This window comes from Corvus brachyrhynchos, unplaced genomic scaffold (genome assembly GCF_000691975.1).
Source record: "Corvus brachyrhynchos isolate BGI_N302 unplaced genomic scaffold, ASM69197v1 scaffold52, whole genome shotgun sequence".
NCBI classification, from domain to species: domain Eukaryota; kingdom Metazoa; phylum Chordata; class Aves; order Passeriformes; family Corvidae; genus Corvus; species Corvus brachyrhynchos.
In genome coordinates, this window is record NW_008237221.1 from 1,456,242 (window position 1) to 1,476,312 (window position 20,071).

Consider the following 20,071-nt stretch of genomic DNA (forward strand, 5'->3'; position numbering starts at 1 on the left):
AGATTTACAGCAGGAGAATCTCAAAGCTCTGGGAAATTTGGTGTTGCTACATTTTACCTGTATACTACAAATCTACAAAAATAAAAAGGAAAAAGCCATGACATAAAAAACCTGTTTGCTGTAGGCTACAGGAAGTAATTTTGTCCAAACAGACCATCATAAAACTTTGAAACTTAAACTAGCAAGTTCTCAAGAAACATAACAAATCTCAAAGCACAAGAAACAAATAGTCATGACAAAATTCAAGATCTGGTATTCAAGTTCAAGTTAAAACTATGAAGACACACTATAATCCATGACACATATGCTTTTAAGGAGCTGATGTTCTAAACAGAGCTAGGTAATTTTTGTCTTGTATCCACAAGATACAGTTTGGGGTTTTCTGAAACTATTGATGGATTTTGGTTGACAAATTGAATAATTCTGACTGCAAAAAAAAAAAAAAAATACAAGAGCATGGTTCAGCTCTGCATTAAATAAAAACTCATTATGGGTATTGCTTATGTTCTTAAGGAAGAATTTTTAAAAATTGCTCAAGGAAAGTATAACAAAATAGTCCTTTCTCTCTTCTAGATTAATGTCATGGTCTTTGGTTTTATGTTTCTAGTTTTACCACACAACTGAAACACAGTTTTTCACCCAGTTCTGTACTCACATCAATGTAGAAATGGTGTCGAGTAGTTCATTTCATTGAACATCATTAAAACAACATATCTCAAATCTAAAGTTTTCACTTCATATAGGAGGAATCACTGAGATGTCAAAGATTTAGAATCCTAGGAAAGAGAGAGAACATATGATATCTAATTTGTTTGGTATTTTCTGATATTGCGATCACACCTACTATGGCCTTCTCAAGGGAAATAGTAGAATGTGCTTCGGGAACACTTGATCTAACAAAAGCAAAATGCTATTTGGAAGGGCCCTGAGAAGCTGTAAGTGAAGTGTATTTGAAAGATGTGATGGGTGAGGGTGCATGGGAGCAGTCCCTCTGTGGAGCCACATGCAGCTGTGGGGACACGGAGCACCAGGCACTGCCAGTGGAAGGTGCCAAACCCCAGACCCTTCTCTCTGCCCTCCCGCAAGATTCTCAGGGCGTGTCTCAGACCCAAGGCCTGTCCTGGAGGGAACTCCCCACGTCTGACAGTGGCCATGCCACCAGGTCTTGCAGCAGCTCCTGAGGGTTGCTGCCAGTAAAATCTTCCTGACCCTCCAGGGAAGGGAGCCTGGGTGTGCACAGGGCAGCCCTTTACAGTAAACGCAATCCCCACTCTTGTTAACCCTCTCGTTTGATAATGATCCACTAATGGAGAGAATTAAAGTTGGCAGCCTTTGCCTTGCAGCTGTTCTCCACTCCCTCCTGATGAAGACAGGCTTTAGGGAGCCAGTTTGCCATCAGGAGATGCTTCTTCCCTTAGGCTCTGCCTCCTCCTCGCATCACAGAATCAGAGCCTCGTGGCTGTCTGCAGGGCTGAGGCACCCAAATGGCTGCATTTATCTATTTCAGTGTCGTTAGAAGTCAGGCAGGCTAATTTTTAAGCTTGGATATCTCAGAGTTTCTGCCAGAAAATAAAGAGTATGCTGTGAACTTTACATTGCCTGCTACCAGAATTGCTTGAATTTCTGTTAAATCTTTGTAATTTCTTTTTTTTCTCTACTGGTTACATGACTTTTCGAAAAGTCCTTTCAGTCCTATTATAACATTATAAATCACCTGCTGGACGATTTGGATTCAAGGTGGTTGATTCCTCACAATTTCTGCAAGATCAAAGGTATGGCTGTCCTCCAAAAGCTGTGATGCTTCACATCAAAGTTCACAATGAAAACTATCTCAATTTTCCTCTTCAGCATTTGGATTTGACTTTATGACAATAACATTTCAACTGGCTTGTTCAGCCTTCATTTGCAAGAGGACACGGCTGTGCAGGTTAGCATGGCAAAGGCAAAATCAAATGGAGCAACCCTGATTTCAAACCTTCTGTTCCTTGAATTTGTGAGCTTGTTTAAAACAGTGAATGTCTTTAGCACTGCTATAAATATCCCTTTGGTAAATGCCCTGAGTATCTTTCAATCTATGCTGATCCTTGTAATCACAGCCACATTGTTCTGGTTGTGTCATTGAAAATTCTTTTGACAGAACAAATGATGATCACCTGTGCTGGAGTTTGTAAAACGCCTAAGATCAAATCTGTTATTTCATCAAGAAAAAAAAACATTCAGTTCATTTCTTTCTCTCTTTCATGTGCAATGCTTTTCACTGTTTTTTTCACTAGCTTTTTTTATTCTTTTTCTCCATGAGCCTCACAAAACAAATAACTGGTGGGAAGTTCATAAAGGAATTGCTTTTACTTGCTTCAGGTGCTGACGGCCTGGTGTGGCTTGTTATGTTGGGGTTTTCTTCTTAAAGCAGAGAAAAAAAAAGGTCTAGGAACTGGACTCTGCTTTGCTTGCAAGTAAGAGTTCTGCAGATGTGCAATGGCTGATATTCCTGTACCTATCCTTGTACAGCAGAACTAGACTTTAAAGTGTCTGAAGCTGGTATATTCAGAGAATATCAGTCATAAATACTTTTATGTCTGACTCATTTAAGTTAGAGTTGTAACTTTCACATTGCCACGTGCCTTTATATTATTGAAGTTTAAAGGAATTCCTTTCGAAGCCTAATGTTTGGCTCATGATGAAAGAAAATCAAACAGCTCATTTGGAGTTACGTTAAATAATTATATGTGTAACCCTTTAAATGCTAGATATGCAAAAAAAGTGCTCTATGGTGACTTATTTAGCAAAAACTTAAGGCCAAAATCCTCCTGTCTTTCCTCCCTCCTCTATCCCATTCTTGTTTCCTCTGAAGTTTTCTGAAACGGAAGTTACCCCTAGAAAAAATGGTATGATTAGGTAAAATAGAATTTAATTCCTGAAAGAAAAATGTTCATAGGAAAGGACTCCATTCTGTACCCAGAGTTATTGCTGACATCATTGGGAATTCAACTGAATTGAAGATTCACAGCGTTATTCCCTGTTTCTCATGGTACTTGCTGTGACCCCCAGTACTGTAGGCTTTTCCAGGTGGGAAAAGGTACATCTGAGTCACAGATATCCCTACACTGGTAGATGCTCACAGATCCTGGAAGGAAATAGCTGCTGTTTGCCTCACTGAAATGGGACACCAGTGGAGATTTCTGGAGGCACTAAGAAGCCATGATGCTGAACCTGGACAGGGAGATTTATGTCCCAGAAAAATAAATACGAATTCAGCAGCTACTCTCAACGTATGTTAGACCTTCCTTGCCTGCCCTAGCTGACGCTCTTTCATACTTTTGAATAGAAAAAGGAGCTAAAAACTTAAATCCTGCAAAGGATCTAGTCCCAGCTGAATAACCCAAGGTAATTTAGGAATTCCTTGGATTTATGCCCTCTGCTCCAACACATCTTAAGGCTAATACACAGGATTATCTGTTTAGAATCTGTCATTTCACTCAAACCATTAAAAAATATTCACAATACAGAGGGACACATTTCCAAAATATTACAAAATCTCTTTTAGAAGACCTTGGTTGCATGGCAACTTTTTATTAACTTAATTGCTGTATGCAACTAAAGAGACTCAGAAAAATTGCCTATTTCATGGGCTCAAGTACTTCAAGGAGAACACTGGGCTTCATTGTATTAGAGCATTTTTGGCTTCTTCATAGCGCTGAGCCACGACAATTTGTTGTCAAAATATGTGAGTAAGTATCATAAAGCCTGGACTAAGGAGCAAAATTTTCTCTAATCTCAGAGAAGATTGAACTTAAAATCTGAGCTATGATTCAGATCAGGTGTTTTTGTTTGCTAGTTAGTTTGTTTGTTTATATATTTTTCTTTCTGTTTATTTGATCCAAAATAGACTGTCCTTACAAATTTGGGGCTTTTTTCTGGCAAAACTGCACCTGTCTTTTGCTGGTTTGCTGGAGGTTGTGTTTATGTACTGCAAAAAAAAAAAAAAGTCTGCCTTCACTGAAATCTTTGCCAGAATAAAAATTGCAATATTTGACCTTTACATACATGACCGGGGATGGGCAAGAACAAAGAACTAATTCAGGTCAAAAAAAGGAAGAAGTTTTAGCCTTAAATAATTTTAAGAACTGCTTAAATGAACCAGTATGTATTTAACTATTTTTTCTTCTTTTAAAACATTTGGTAAAAGGACACAAAAGGTATAGAGAACTGTACTTCTGAATCAGAAATAAAACTGTAGCACTGTGAGAACTATAACTGAACAAATGTATTTTTAGGTGCTTGTTGCCATGTTGTTACTTTTTTTGTTTAGATCACACAGATGTGATCATTGCTTAACTTTGTCTTTCACTCTCTAAATATTTTACAGAAGGGAATAAACCACGTTCATTTTTGACAGTGCTATTGCATGCTAGGGCCCTCAGAGTTTGTTTATAGCATACCAACAGCATTCTGTTAATGAAACATTTCAAAGCTAATGAACCAAAACCTCGCACCAAACAGAGAGAGGCTGCAAAGGCTTTCTTGTCTGCCTTTGTCAGAGTTCACGTTTCAGCTGTGCTCTCTGCTCCACCCACTCCGCAGATAAAACAACACATCAAGTTTGCAAGATTAGTTTTCTATGAAAAAGCTGCAGCAAGTCATGCCATTAACTCTTTTGAGGCAAATGTGCCCATGCTTTTTGGGAAAATTGGCTACTTCTGCAGCCACAAGCTGCTGTCCTGTTCGCCTGAAGTTTTAATGTCCCATTGATGAGACTAAAATAAGGTCCAGAGGAATAATGAGAAAGTACCTTTTGCCAAGAGGGACTTCATGTGTATGGTCCGTGATAATGATCCAGTGGTTCTGTACAAAATCAACTCTATTTTGAGGATCTAATTCATTTGGGAGGGAGTGTTTTGTGGTGGGCACTTCCAAACTGAGTTTTGACCAAAGCAAACCAAGCTCTTCATCCTGCAAATCTGTAAACGGCCAAGTAAACCTGCACAGTGAAGTCATGATCCATAAAGGCACTTCTCTGGGGATCTATGTTCTCCTCTCTGCCTCTGATTTTTTTTTTGTGGCCTCAGTGAAGTACTGTTACAGGCCTTTTCTCTGTTGTTGCAGAGTGCCTGGCAAAGGCCCTACCCAAGCAGCACCCTGAAAGCTGTATCATCAGTGTGCCTGGAATGAACCTCCACACTGGGTAGAAGGTCTCAGCCAGTCACCTTGCAAATGTATGGAGTAAGAAAAAGGAATAAGCAGAGAACAGGCAGGAGAGGAGAAAGATATTATTTTAAATCTTTACTGGTTCATGTGACAACCACAGAGTTATGGTTGCATCTAACCCTCGTAACAGCCAAAAGGGCCCTGATGCTGTAAAAGTCGTGTGAACACAGGATCAGGTCTGTGCTGTTGCTGCTGCCCATCTCAGGTCATCATCCCTGCAGTGCTCCTCACCTGGGTTGTCATCAGGAATCCAGTCCCTCTTGTTTAGAAGGGAAGCTTCTTTGTATGTGAATCCTAAAACATATGTACTAACACAAACAGCTGCCTTTTTTAATGAATGTAGGGTCAGTAATGCGATCTAGAGCAAATACTTGAAGCAAGTTGTTGTTGAAATCCCAGTATTTTGCTGTTGTTCACACAGGTCAGTGGATTGCCTGCTTCAGAAGAAGGTAGAGTCATACACCAGGTACTTTAAATACGCTTTTCTCTGTCACTGGGCTGTCCTAGCAGCTTGTCACAGGACTGGAGAGAGAGCAGAGAGACTTCAGGCAGCTTCTACCATGTACAATGAAAAAGGTTTGGTAGAAAGGAGTTTGAGAGAAGAGTTACTTGGTAAGAAAATTCTGTGGTAGGAAAGTGGATCCCAGTGGTAAATAAGAGACTCACAGTCTTTATTTGGCATAGTTCCATTATGCTCTACATTCAAAAAAGGATAATTTTAAAAACACAGTTGCAGGTGAACATTCTCTGCAATTCCAACTGCAATTATAGTTATGAGTCTGACATAAAGCTATTCCTTGGCCATTATGCTTCATTGTTCTAATAAAGTTACTTGTTCCACTAGGGAAAAAAAGCAACTGAAAAAATTATCTTCCTCAGATCAATAACTTCTTTGAAAATAACAGCTGTGTATAGGCAATAGCTACTATATTTTTAAGAACACTCATATTCTTTCAGGCAGCTGGAAAGGTTATTCTTACTAGTTTCAAATCTAAGATAAAAATCTTCACCAGCCACATGAACAGGCCCTGTCTGAAGACAATATCTTTAGCCTACTTTTCTCCCAGGAACGTGTTTGAGTGTGGTTTTTGGTTTGGTAGTGGAGTTCTCTGATGTGTATCAACTGAAACATAGGAGTGTTTTTTTAATCACCATCATTTGTAGATGTGGTCCAAGTTAGCATTGGGTAAATGTACTACCTGCAAAACGAAATATGAATAAATTCACCTGCTTATTCTGAACTCCTGTTATTCAGTAGCTCCATCTTTTTCCCAGGCTTTTCACTCCATTAACATGTGAGGTACCTTTAGTGCATAGTATATGAAGATGCAGTTTAATAATTACTTTTCCTTTCTTTGACTGGAAGCAATGAAATCCCACTGTTGTGAAGTGGAATAGATTGCAGTCATGGAGCATGTTGAGTTGCAGGCAGGGATCACAGCATACTCAGCGTGCAATAAAAAACCCCTTTTTAAATGGCATCCAAAATGATCTTTCAAGTTGCTACTCGCTGGATATGTCCTTAAGGAATGGAAAAGTAGAAAGGTAGGAAGTCAGTGAATGATGAGGAATTGTGCTACAAAGTGCTGTTCACCTACTGCTCTTCAGCTCTTTGTCTCTCCCACAAAGCCTTGCAGGAGATTCTCCTGCCGTTTGCTAGAGCTGACAGCCACTCCTACTGAGCTGCTGCAGCAGAGACAAGCTCAGAGGAAGCCTTTTTAATAACTGCTGTGTTTGGAGACAAGAGAGAAAGGTGATAGTTCTTCTGATTTAGTTCTTTGGTGGAACAAGTTATGTCTGAGTCTGGCAGAGCTCCTGAGTTTTTGGCATGAGACTTTGCTTTATCCCCTTGCTGTTGTCATTATTCTGTTCCCAAATCTTCACCAGCTGACAAACCCCAACTAACATGAATGAAAATGCCAAAGGCAATACTGAGGAGATGTCATCTCGTCTTTTTTGACACAACCCTCTGTATTCTGGATGTATTGGTAAAATCCACTTCAATGCAATGAAAGCTGTTAGTGCCCTGAAGATAGGGATGAAGATCTGAAATAGCTTATTTTATGTTTCTTCAAGAGAAATTTGCAGGGAGTAAATAGATAGGACATATCACAGAAGGGGATTCATTTTAGCACAGATAAATATCTGCATTTTATGAGGCTAAAAAAGCAACTTGAGATTTTCTTCTATGGGAGTACAGAAGTTGAGACAGCACAAAAGAGCCAGCTGATCCTGTTCTTTTACTCTTTGAAGGTAAGCTGAAGACCTCCAATTTCAAAAGTAAGTATTGATTTTGGGTATCCAACTTGAAACTCCTTACAAGTAGAATGCTATAAAAAGGGGTAGTAGATTGAAGGAGGTGGTCCCTTAATTTCTGCAAATCGAGCCTTTTCTAAGTGGCTGAAGCTGCTCACTTCAGAGTGCTTAGATGAGTAAAGGCTGATGGCAGAATGCAAATGCACTATAAGTAATCACAAAGCACCTCTTACGTGCCTTGTGTATTTGTGCTTCATCCTGAAATCATGAGTATTTTCAAGCCATATTAGCACAGAAGTAGAATATTAGGATTGTTGAGCATTTCACTGTGAAATCTTTTCTCATTTTGCATCACAAAGGTCAACAAGATTGTGTGGAATCATTTCCAAACACTTCTCCTCAAGCACCAAATATGCATGAAAACAATATATACAAGATTTTAAAAATATATGTTGAAAGAAACTCAAAGAGTGAATATTTTACATTTAAAAGAACTTTGCTTCATTAAATTGGTAAGTCATTTAACTGAGGAAAACATAGATAACATTTTTTGAAATGTGAAAGTCATTTTACATATTGTAACTTTTAATGATATTCTGCTGTGTAATAGGAGCCTATAATTATCTGTCAAAGCCACTGACTTACCTTTTTTTCTCCAAAAGCTACTCCATAATAAAGTGCTACTGTCATAATAGATATTCTACTTTTCTCTATTAAATTCTTTCCCACTTGGAAGAATAATAGGTATTGAATATAATTCTACAGAATCAGCTTCTGTAGGGCTAAAACAGGTGTTTAACTGGAATGGAGTAATGTTTAAAAAGGATTAAAATTGAAACAGGAAGTATTTTGTGCCAAAAATATTGTGCTTAAGGTTGCTCATCATCTTAAAGCTGATTTTTCAGACAAAGATTTGCTTTCATTTGGGTGGGATGATTTCTGTATCTTATTATCCTTTCAAATACCTACATAGAAATGTTAGAAAGCCTAGCCAAATGGGTGGACACGCCCCTTATTTTGGCAATTTTGTGAAAGTGACACCTGGACAAACATCTGGGCGGCTGAATCTGTCAGTGGTAGTGAAAGTCAGCCAGAAAGGTCAAAAACGCTGTAAACAATTGTAATACTTTGATTTAATCATGTGTTGAGCTTAAAGCTCTGGGGCAGGCTGGTTCAAAGAAATGCAGTGAACATGAGTGGGAATGTGATAAGGAGGAGAAATGAAGACAGTCCATGAAGAAGGTCCCGTTTCAACCTGTCACTGGCAGAATTCAAGTGTTGTCCTTCAGCTGTCCAGTCATGTCAACTCACCCCACGGGTATCCCAGGGAAAGAATGCAAGTTGTACCACAGGCAGGTGGGTGTGCAGCTGTGGGGCCAGTGCCTGCCAGGTTCTTCTTGATGGCTTTTAATATCTGTGGAGGCTTTTTTCCATATTGCACCAGATTTTGAAAAATATGCCCTCTGAAAATAGGGGATCACTTTTCTGTTCCCAGCTCTGGGACCAGGTTCTGTTCCTCCAACATCCAGATAACGGTGTGTATGAAATATTATGTTTCAAGGCACAGCTGGAGGCAAAGAGACTGAGATGGTGATTTTGCTTTATCACTCTAAAACTGCTTGAAGTGAACAGTGAAATGAAAACATTGGCCTTAAACTCTATCTTTCCATGACGGAAGCTCCTGCAGAGCTGGAGAGAGACTGAGGAGCACAGAACAAAATGTCCCAGTTTCCCTGCACCGTCCTTTATGACTCAATACTTGCTAAAATCTCCATCATGGTTTGTCCTGCTCCACCACGGTGTTCCTTTCTCACTTAAAGTGCCATTTGGCTAAACCATGGTGCCACTTGGGATGTTTGTGAAGCAGCCACATGATTTACCTTTACCTTGCTTACTGTCGTCAAGCCTCACGTTGGTTTTAAATTAGCAGAGTAGCTTTTCAAATTGTAGGTAAGGGGGTGAGATGAGTGGTTTTGCACAAGAAATAGATTTGATTTCTTTAATAAGAATTTTTACATTTTTTCATCTTTGGCAAACCATGTGACATTTGATGAAGAACACAGCCCGCGCCCCAGATCTGACCATATTTTACATTTTTGATAGAACTTGATCATAAATTAAATCCAAAGGAGAAATATGGTCTAAAATGGATGCTCTTTTAAAAGCAAAAGAGTAAAGCAGGCAAGAAATAATATTTCTGAAAACTGAACTTCTAGAAGACTTTTTACTCTGATCTGCTCTTTTGACCTCAGAGATGATGTCGGCAGCTTGGCCACTGAGTTGTCACAGCTGGGAACAATGTCCTGGCAGAGGTACTTCCATTGACTTCACTGCTGCTTGCTCCCCACAGACACAGCAGGTACATTGCCCTCCTCATGTGGCACAGCACGCTACAGTCCAAGGGGTCAGTCTGGTTCCAGCACAACTCTGTGTGACTAAGGCAGTAGTGATCTCGCTCTTAATTAGCAGAGAAGCACTACTATGGAATTACTCATGGAAGAAGAGGCTTCTGTAATTAGGATGCCTGTTTTGAGGTATGTGCTGTGACGGCTTTCTGGCAAGAAGGGAAACCAGCCCAGTTTTTGAACAAATGTGACATTATGAATGTGCCACATGTCCCAAGAGCTTGGCTCCTGCTCCCCAGCATCCTCAGTGGTGTGTTATACTTGCATTCATAGGGTGACAACCGTGCTTCAAATACTTCCACCCCAGCTGTAAAATTTCTGAAGGTTTTGACTTTCACAGCAGCCAAGCAAGTGGACATTCCCCTTCTAAATGGGCGTCTAATTGGCGCACAGATTCATTTGCATGAGTTTTCAGTTTTCAACAGGTGGCACTAAAGAGCCAATAAATGATTCTATTCCCAGTCTCCAGCATGCAAACTCCTGGGCAGGCACTTTCATGTGTGTTTATCTATTTAAAAATGGCATTATAATTCCAACATAATTAGTCATGTAATTGAATTGCATGACCACATCCATCCAAGACATTTGCATGTACAATTAATTAAGATTTATCTAAAAGCACACTTTTTGTTCTCTGTTTCCTACAAGTTAGATTACTCATGGATGGATTAGATGCTGATTTCATTTTGAAAATGTCACAATACATATACTTGGAGAAAAATAAGTCTGTAGAATTGGTAAGCGACAGAGTGGCAAAGAATTCTTTTTCTTTTCCTTTGTATTCTCATAATGTTACGAAAGGCCAATGCTGTATAGCATGGCCAATGAGGGCCAGACTTGCTGTAGTCCTAGAAAAGTAAAAATCTGTAACACCTTCTTCAGACTTCTCCATTTTAGCAGAAGCAGGATTTACAAAAACAGAATGGTTTTGCACATACTACTACATTCAATCCTCTTTCAGTGTAATTTTTACTTAAACTCACAAGTCCCCAGTGGTTGCAATACATTTGTCAACTTGATTTCTTGGAAAATAATGGTCAGAAAAAGAAACTATTAAAGACCTCCTTGGGAAACTGCCTTGTTTTCATGCAAAACATTTTCATCCATCTCAGTTGCATCTCAGAGACCCACCTTGAGATGCATTCGTCTATGACAAATGTGAACTAAAATGCTATGAATGGCCCAGAAATAAAAACAAGAGCTTTGAAGAGGTGTCCAAACCGATGACAATGAACCAAAACACCTCAGAATCATGAAGGGCAACATGGCTTTGGTTTCTTAAGTTTTTAACAAAGCTTTTTTTCTTCACAGCATATGTGCTTGTTTCATAATTGGCTACTACAGGACAGCAAAGCTCTTCTTTCACTTTAATTTTGTCATCCAGTTTCAACCAGTGCAGGATGTACCGGGTCATTTCCAGAAGAATAAGCACAATTAAAGAAAAGCTTTGGACCCCAGCTGAGCAATCTGCGAAGAATTATAAATACAGCTGTCAAAAACAAACAAACAAACAAGCCAAGATAGTTCATTTTGCTACTAAATATATCGTCTTTCAGCCGTGGAGCTTTGAGAACAGTTTGATCCTGAAAACCATGAGGAGAACAGGGAAAATGGTACCAAGATATTCTGTGGTTAGAAACAATTTCACAAGTAGGATAGAGCACACTATCATGGCAACACGGCAGTGTGAAAGGGAGGAGCAGGCCAGCATTCCACATTTCTGGGCAGTCTTTGAAGTGACCTTTGCTTTGCAGCTCTTTCTTTTAAACAAATTATCTCCTGTACCTCCTCTACAAGCTTTCTTAGTCCACAGCTTCTCAGAGGCCTTTTGTTCTGTGAATGGCTTGTGGTGGGGGAAGCAGTAGACTGCTTTAAAATTGTTTCTCCCTGAGATCTCTCTTCTCTCTTTTCTTCTACTCCAAATTACTTTTTTCTTTTTTTCTTTCTTTTTTCTCCTTTATTTTTTTTTCTATAGGGTGGGTGTATTTTTATTAAGATTTTCTTCTTTTGGAAAAACCCACCCTAAACTTCCAGAGGAGTAAACAGTGAGTCCCTGAGGGGCACACTGGCTGCTGATCACATCTTTAGCAAGTATTTCTGCCCTGGGTGTTTCTCACTGTTACTGTTTTTAGCATCCTATTAGAGTTAGGCCAGATGGATTTTCTGCTGGCAGAAGTACCCACGGTCTGTCTGAAATAGGTTTTTTTTTAATCTCAGAAAGTTAGTGGAAGGAGGTTTCTTCCTATAGTTTATAATGTATTAACACGTACCATTCATCTGAACCTTTAATCAAACAATGCATTTCTAAATGCAATGTGCTTCACTTCAGCCTGATCCTTACTTTTATGTTTAAGTGCTTTGTTGAACAGAATGCAAGCAGGCTTAATTCTTTGCTGAACTGCAGATGAAAGAGCTACAGCTGGACACACACATGAGTGTGCAGTGTGTGTGTGTCTGTATTTAAGCTGTGACAAATGATGGACAGTACTGTGTCTGACAGATAGGTATTTGAAGGATGACAGCAGAACTAGAAAAAATAGTTGAGAGGTTGGAACAAAATGAAAAGAAAAGGACTAGAAGGAAATTAATCTTCCTTAATGTCTAGGTCATTTAAAATTCAACAAGTGAGAGTTTTGTAATGTAGTGTAAGGCACAATTTTTGAGTGGCCCAGAGGGTATTGAAGCAGTATCCTAAGAAACTGCTCTCTGTCTACTTTGCAAAACTGTCTGAGCAATACACCGTCCTCCCACCTACCAAAAATCTGCTTTTCTCAGTTAATTTTATAGGATATAGTCATCCTTTGCAGATACTTTTTTCCCCTAAATACACTGTTGTGTGTAAAAGCCATGATCTTCATTACCTTGGTGGAAATGCTTGTTTGTGACTTTAGAGTGCACTCTGCCAGTAGCCAATTCCCCTCTGAGGGTGACAGATGCAGCAGTGCTAATGACATGTAACATACTGTATGTGGCTTTACATGCTCCATGAAAACATGAAAGGTTCGGAATCACATCCATATTTCAACTACCTGACAAAGCTTCCGCTGAAACAGTGGCCTATAACTCAAGCATCTGATAAATGTTTGTAAGACTCTAACAAGCAGAAAGTCAGGAAACTATACCTCTGAAACATATTTAAAAAATAAAAAATTATTTGGAATTTTTTGACATTAATTGACTCCTACCTTGTTACTGACTAAAAGGATTGAAGTTCTGAGAGTTAAGCATGTAACATTTAAATTTGTCTTAAAGAAAAATTGAGAGATTTTACTTTGACAACAATTTGTTATCTGCCATTTAAAAGGCTAGTAAGGCAATAATTCCCCAGGTGCCGACTGGTGAGAGGTCAGATTGCTGGAAATAGAAGGATACTGAAAACCAGATGAGAAGGAGGGGAAGTCAGCAGTGTCTTTGCTAAAACCTAATTAGGAAATAGCATCTTTTCCTCTGCTCTGGAAAGAGCAGAAACTATCAGTGAAATATCAGCAAACAGTTTGGCATCTTCAAAGATATTAATTAAGTAAAATTTGGAAAGTGCTTTGAAGATGAAAAATGGTAGGGAGTGCTAAGTATCACTATTAGCAGGACCAATGTGTCAACTGATGTTGTCTGTCTGCATAATATTGGGTGAACACTTGGGTAATTAAGGTTAAATGAACAGCCTTGCCTGGTCAATTTATTGGGTAAAGTGGGTCTTGTTTCTGGTTGAAGCAAGATGTCGTATCTGTGTGACCCACAGACCTGGAAAGTGAACATCAGACATATTTCATGGCTTCACAAGCCACCAGTAGCAATAGCTGTTTCTTACTTTGTGGATCTGTCTTAAAATCTCCAGATACCAGGGCAGTTTTTCATAGCATTTAGTAGTTTCTAAATGAGTGATTATTAGTTCGATATCATACCTGCCTTCATTAAAGGCTTGCATGCCTTCCTGGACCAAGACAATAACTCATTCTCCAGATCTAATTTTTCCAGCTTACAAATATTTTAGTACTAAAGCATTTATGGAATTAATTTGGCAAAGGCTGAGGTAGTGAAGGATTGCTGTTGCTGACCAGGAGGTGCTATTCAAACCTCTATTGTGAGCCTGTAAGTACACTTGAGACCTTGTGCTCTTATTCTGGGACAACTTGTCATGGACCAAACCCAATTTGCTACAATCTCCAGGATATAAAAAAAGATACCATAAGCTTTTACTGTACTTTTGCTGTACTGGATGAACTTTGCATAAGTAACAGTTAATTTACTAAGTTTCAATGTTTATTTTTACTAACCTTAGTGAGATCCCCAGAGACTACAGCCCAATCTCACCTGCAGGTGTTCAGTCAAACTACAGGTGAGAGCACCTCAGAGGGGCTTCTTCCCTCAGCAGTGTGCACCAGCAACTTGGGCAGGAACAGCAAACCAGCACTCAGCCCAAGGTCCAGGGAGAACAGTCATGCAGACATCCCAGTAAGAAGATCCAGGTTTCTCAAATCACAGAATCATAGAATGTTTTGGATTGGAAGGGACCTTAAAAATCACCTGGTTCCAACCCTCTTGCCATGGGCAGGGACACCTTTCACTAGACCAGACTGCTCAGAGCCCCATTCAACCTGGCCTTGAACAGGGACACCCACAGCTTCTCTGGGCAACTGTGCCCACCAGTCTCAGGCATTTCAAATGCTGGTTCTATTGGAAAGCCAAGTTTAGGGGCAGCTAAAACTATCCCATATAACAGTTCAGAAAGCAGGAGGAGGACTTGTACCTGAACCTTCAGTGTAAGCTGTGAGAGCCAGTAACAGTAGATGATATTATCTGTCTAGAAAGACTTTAATCAGCTGAGAAGTTGTTGCAGATACTTCATTCCAGCTGTAGGTGTTTGCTTCCATCTGTATATAGTATCAGGACAGTGTGGACAACTTTAGCTCAGTGTAACCTCCTGCTTTGCTTGTGAGCAGTTGCTTTGTCTTTGGGCTGGAAACAGGGAGCTCCAATTCATAACTGAGCGGGTATTCCAGATCATCCCTTTTTGTTAAATGTTTTTCTGTTTTGTTTTTTTTTTTTTTAATGGCAAAAATCTCCCGTTTTATGCAGGAGAGCACCTGAGGAGCATCACTGAGGTGGATTCAGGCAGAATAGTTTCTGATAATGAGCAAAAAGCTAAACCAAGACAGCTTTCAAATCCTTTTTGTTGTTGTTGTTGTTGTTAATTTAAGTGCACTGTCATCCAATTAATACTGTAAAGGTGAACTGTGCATTCTTATGTCCTGTACAGATTCAAAAGTGTTGGATGCCATGGAGCTCAAGGGAAACGAGGATGGGGAAGGCCTGTCTGTGTTAGTTATGACAGTTCTGCACACAAATAGCATGATAAGAATATCCCCAGTGGACAATAATGCGAACTAAACTGCCTTGAGCTATACCTAGAACAGCTTTCCATTTAGCATATCTTGTTGACTGAATCCAAAGCAATTCCTGAGAGGAAAGCAAACGCACAACACAAGGCCATAAAGCTCCAAGTCCTTTCACAGAGCTGTAGCCAAAGAATTACAGACAAAACTTGTGCATTGTGAAAGAGGCAGTGAGAAAGGCTGCCTCTTTCAGGCAGCTTGTCACCCTCTTCCCTCTTAGTTCTGCACCTGACCGGATGCACATCAGGATATCTTCCACAAAAGCAGACTTCGGATACCTACACTTAAAAAGCCCTTGCTGAACTCTGAAAGTTCAGGCTTTCAGTCAGCATCCGTACTTTGGATCTCAAGGTATCTTCCTGAGGAATCTGCCTTCACAGGAGCAGCTCCCCTCAGCCTGGCTACCTGAGGGGCACAGCTCTGTTAGGCAGCTCTGAGCACAGAGGTGCTCTTGGATGCACAGCAGAGCACAACTCTTATCTCTCCAGTGCATAATCCTGCTTAGATCTCATGGTACACCCCCTTCTTCATATCCTGGAGGCTGTACAGTGTACAGATGTAGGATTTCAGGACTAAACTTTGAGTCCTGCTCAAACTGACATTTGGAATCTTGATGACTCTTCGGGTTTTTTTAGTTACGAGTGTTGGACTTCTTTCCATCATAGTTAAAATCATCAGCATCTAGGGTGAATAAGAGAACCTATGCAGAATAAATAATAATTAAACAGGAGGACAGAGACTCCCACTATTAATATTTCCTATTGTCTGTGTCCTAGTCTCACAGTGAGCTGTACCCAGCAGTGCAAAGGATCAGTAGCTCATTTAGCACTTGTCATACCCCAAGGATGAGTCAGTCTATGACTTAACTAATCTGGCACAATGAAATGCCAAGTTTGATCAGACTATTTCAGTGGTTCAGCATTATAGAAAAGAACTAAAGACTAAAAGTGATGTTGACTCAGCCATTTGGCTCTTGCCAGTGAACATTAGTGATTTTTGAACTGCTTGTATTTCATTTCTAATGAAAATCCATTTAGACAAAGTAATTTACATGCACTTCTCATTTTCATATGAGGTTTGAAGCTTTTGGCACATTGCTACTGAGAGAGGCAGTTCAGAATGCAGTCATTTGCCTCTGCTTTCTTACCATATACGAACGATTTTGTCTCACATAATTGCTTGATATCAATACTCAGTGGATATATTTTGACACATGACAGAAGATAATGGAATTTCCCAGGGAGTGGGGAGAAACAGAATATTCTATTAAGAGGGAGAGGATTTTTGCATTGGATTGATTAAAAATTTTAGGTGGTACATCAGGAATGTTTCATCTCCTCTGATAAATCAAAAATTGCCCTGTCATAGCTGGTAGCAAGTAACAGGCTATTAGCTCCAAGACATTAAGGAAAAATTCCAGCTGTATTGAAGTCAGTGGTAGAACACACACTGATTTGCGTGAGGTGAGAATGTCAAAAGCAGTAATAGCCAAACAAACACTTCAGCACTTAAATGCAGATTTCATGGGCTACAGTGAAAAAAACCCAAGCATCTAAGCTGAATTTGGGCTGCAGGTATTTGTGACATCATCAATGCCTAAAGGTTCACTAGAAACTGGGTATTTATAGAAAAGTGAAGCAAAGACTCCCCAAGATGCAGTCCTGGCTGTCTTCGGGCAGGGGGAGCTCAACCAGGTCCCGTCTCCCTCATTCAAAGGGGATCAAACTCACTCAATCCCAAAATGAGCACTGGCTTTGTACACACCAGCTGGTCATACTGGGGCACCCTTTGCCTCTCCTTTTTTGGCCTATTGCTAGAGAAGAAAATACAAAATTCAAGTCTGTGTATGTTGGAGGAGGAGAGATGAGAAATAAGCTGGACATTGCAATTCTAATGCAGTGATTGGGAACAATGGTGAGAGAGATCTCAGGTTTTGTTCCTGGCCCCAGAATTTTTCCTGGCTTTTGTATAAGGTTCCAGATGAACTACAGCATTGCTCTCTCTTTGAGGATACGAAGCTGAGAAAAGTTACAAAAATTTATCTGAGACCCCATTTTAAAAGAAAACTGAGCTTATTGGAGCCTCAGACCCAGTATTTCTCACTGGCTGGACTTAAGTAGGGTGACATTGCCAGTGTTATTGCAGTATGTTCAAAAAATGTTTCTGAACTATTTACTTGAGACTAATGAACCCCACGACAGAGCAGTGAGATGATAGCTGGGCTTAGGGACATTTTGCAGATGTGCTCCCTTTTCTTTACAGACTTCCCAGGCAATTATGATCTTTCACAGAGCAAGCACTCAGCTGCTATGATGATGGGCAAAGGGGTTAAAGTCCAAGGGAGGGAGATGAGTGCTGGAGGAGCAACCTCTTCCTTTTCTTTAAGTAATTATAGCCCTATCTTTATCCTGGCACTCCTCACAGAGCCTACATTTACAAAATGAAATTGCCTATGAAGCTGAACACTTTCAGCAAGCCATTTACAACTGCAGCTCCAAGACATCTGAGTGCCTGATTCTGGGTAGTGCTGGGCAAACCTCATTGAGATTTTGAGATTTTTACTTTGGAGTGTTAAGGGATTTGGCCATATATATATTTGCCCAAATGCATATCTCTCGTTCACTTGAGAGTATTTGAATATTGGACATAAACACCTTTGGATTCTGAAAGAGAAAATAAAGTAAATATTGTCTTACTTTTCTTCTACTTAAAATGTAAAACACAACCTTGTTGTGCCAGGTCTATAGTCAGGATTCATCTATGCTCAGAGCAGTTTTTAATGGCAGTATCCCCAAAAGCTTTCTGCCTTACTGCCAGGCTACACAGGAATTTTGGGGAAGAAGGAGCAGCTGAAACAACCCTTTCTCTCTGCTCTTCATGCTCAAGGTGTCCAATGGCTACAGAGCTGGGACTTCTTCCAAAACAAACAAGAGAGGGATGTTCTTAGGGTCTTTGTCTCAATTATAAGATCATGCTTTAGTGAAAATGGAACAATAAAGAAGAGAATGAAGCCCACTTCATTGCATCCAGTCACCTTTTGGGTGGGAGTCCTTCCCATGGCCACCCAACTGCTCCACTGAAAACAGTCTCTGAATATTGCTAGTAATTTCCCCTGCCTTACATTGAATCAGGCATTTTGGGTGCAATAAATGATGTAAGAGCGAGAGAATGCAAAGGAAAGAAGGCAGAGAAGGGAAAATACAGAATTCTTCTAGATGGGGAGCTATCAAAACAGAGGCAAAAAAAAGAATGATTCATAGGCCTCAGTTCTTTATAATCTTTTATACTTACTTTAAAAATCTCAGAAGTTTGTCCCAAAGAGATACAGTTTAAAATACAACAGGAATGTAACGTCAGGAATGTTCCAGTGCTACATTTTAGAAGGAGTCACACAGACTGCAAAGGCTGTGGTCTTCATGAGCAAATTAGAGAGCTATAGCAGTTTAATTATGTTGGGTAAGATTCAGTTCATGTATGATGATGCCTAAACATGGGTTTATGTATGTTCACATGAGGAATCTGTCTAAGCTTCCCCTGTCGTCAGTAAAGTTCTGATGTAAAGTCAAGTCAATACAGCCTAGAGAACTGTTCAGACACCCTGTGTTTGGGACCTACCTGGTCCTCCATTTCTCTGATGAGGATTTGGAGCTATGGCACGGGAAACAGATTAGTACTAATTATTCTCAGTCAAAATGTTTCATTTAGGCACCTGGCCAACTGCAATTTTCCAGAACACTTAAGTACACAAAGAAATTAACATTTCAACTTTTGGTCTCAGCTCAGGGTAGAAAAGTACCACTGAAATATCAGAATTATTTCCAAAGCATCAACCAAAATGCCTGGCTGCTTTGCGTCTGGAGTCATCTGTGGGCTGCATTTATTCTTCTTGGCAAACTCATTAGTAGACTTGAGGGACACCAGCCCAGACAACTTTAACACAGCTTCTGTTGGTCTGCTGAGGGTAAGACTAGGGGGATTTGGAAGCACCTGATTGATCAGGGACTGAGGAAATATGTGCTAAATTTGGCTGTGTCCATATTAACCCACTTTAAATGTCAGCCTGGGCTGCATTAATTGGTGGAGTCCATTGTGCAAGCATCTCTCCACTCGCTGGGAGAAAACACATTAAAGGTACGGATCAGTTAAGCTCCTGTGTGAAGTTTCTAATGAGGATAAAAGTGTGCAGACTATATTCCATTTCATATAATTACCAGTTATTTGAACTCTCAAGTGCCCAATCACTCCTTTGACTGCTTCCGTCTAAATTTAGTTTTAAAAACCCCCAAAACAACAAAAACCAAAAAAATTCCTTCCTTAATTTGTCCAAAATGTTTGGTCTCAACTTCAATTGCCTTTAAATCCTGTCAATTAAAATTTATAATGGAGAAAACCTGTTAATAGTGAAATGAATCCCCTTGCGTTCCCAAAGTGTGCAATAAGTCTTCTCACCCAATTGTAATAAAATTTGTTGTGGCATAGGTTTTGGGATCAATACAGCAGACCACTGTCAATCAAAGAATTTTCTACTTACTTAAAAGTTAACAGACTTTTAATGTCTTTGTGCTGCACTGAGGACAGTCTGAGTTACCACAGAAGATTAAATCTTTAATTTTACATTACTTCAGCCATCTCTATAGAACAAAGTGGGCTTTACCTGTTGAATATGAGGCTTATGTGAGCTGAAGTGCTCTCGAGACATTAAGAGGCAGTCTTGAACAGTCTCTGAGATTTAAGCTGAGGGGAATTCTAAAGGGATTACTGCAGCATTTTACATAAAACGAGAAATAAAAACAGACTTGAGCAATGCATGAT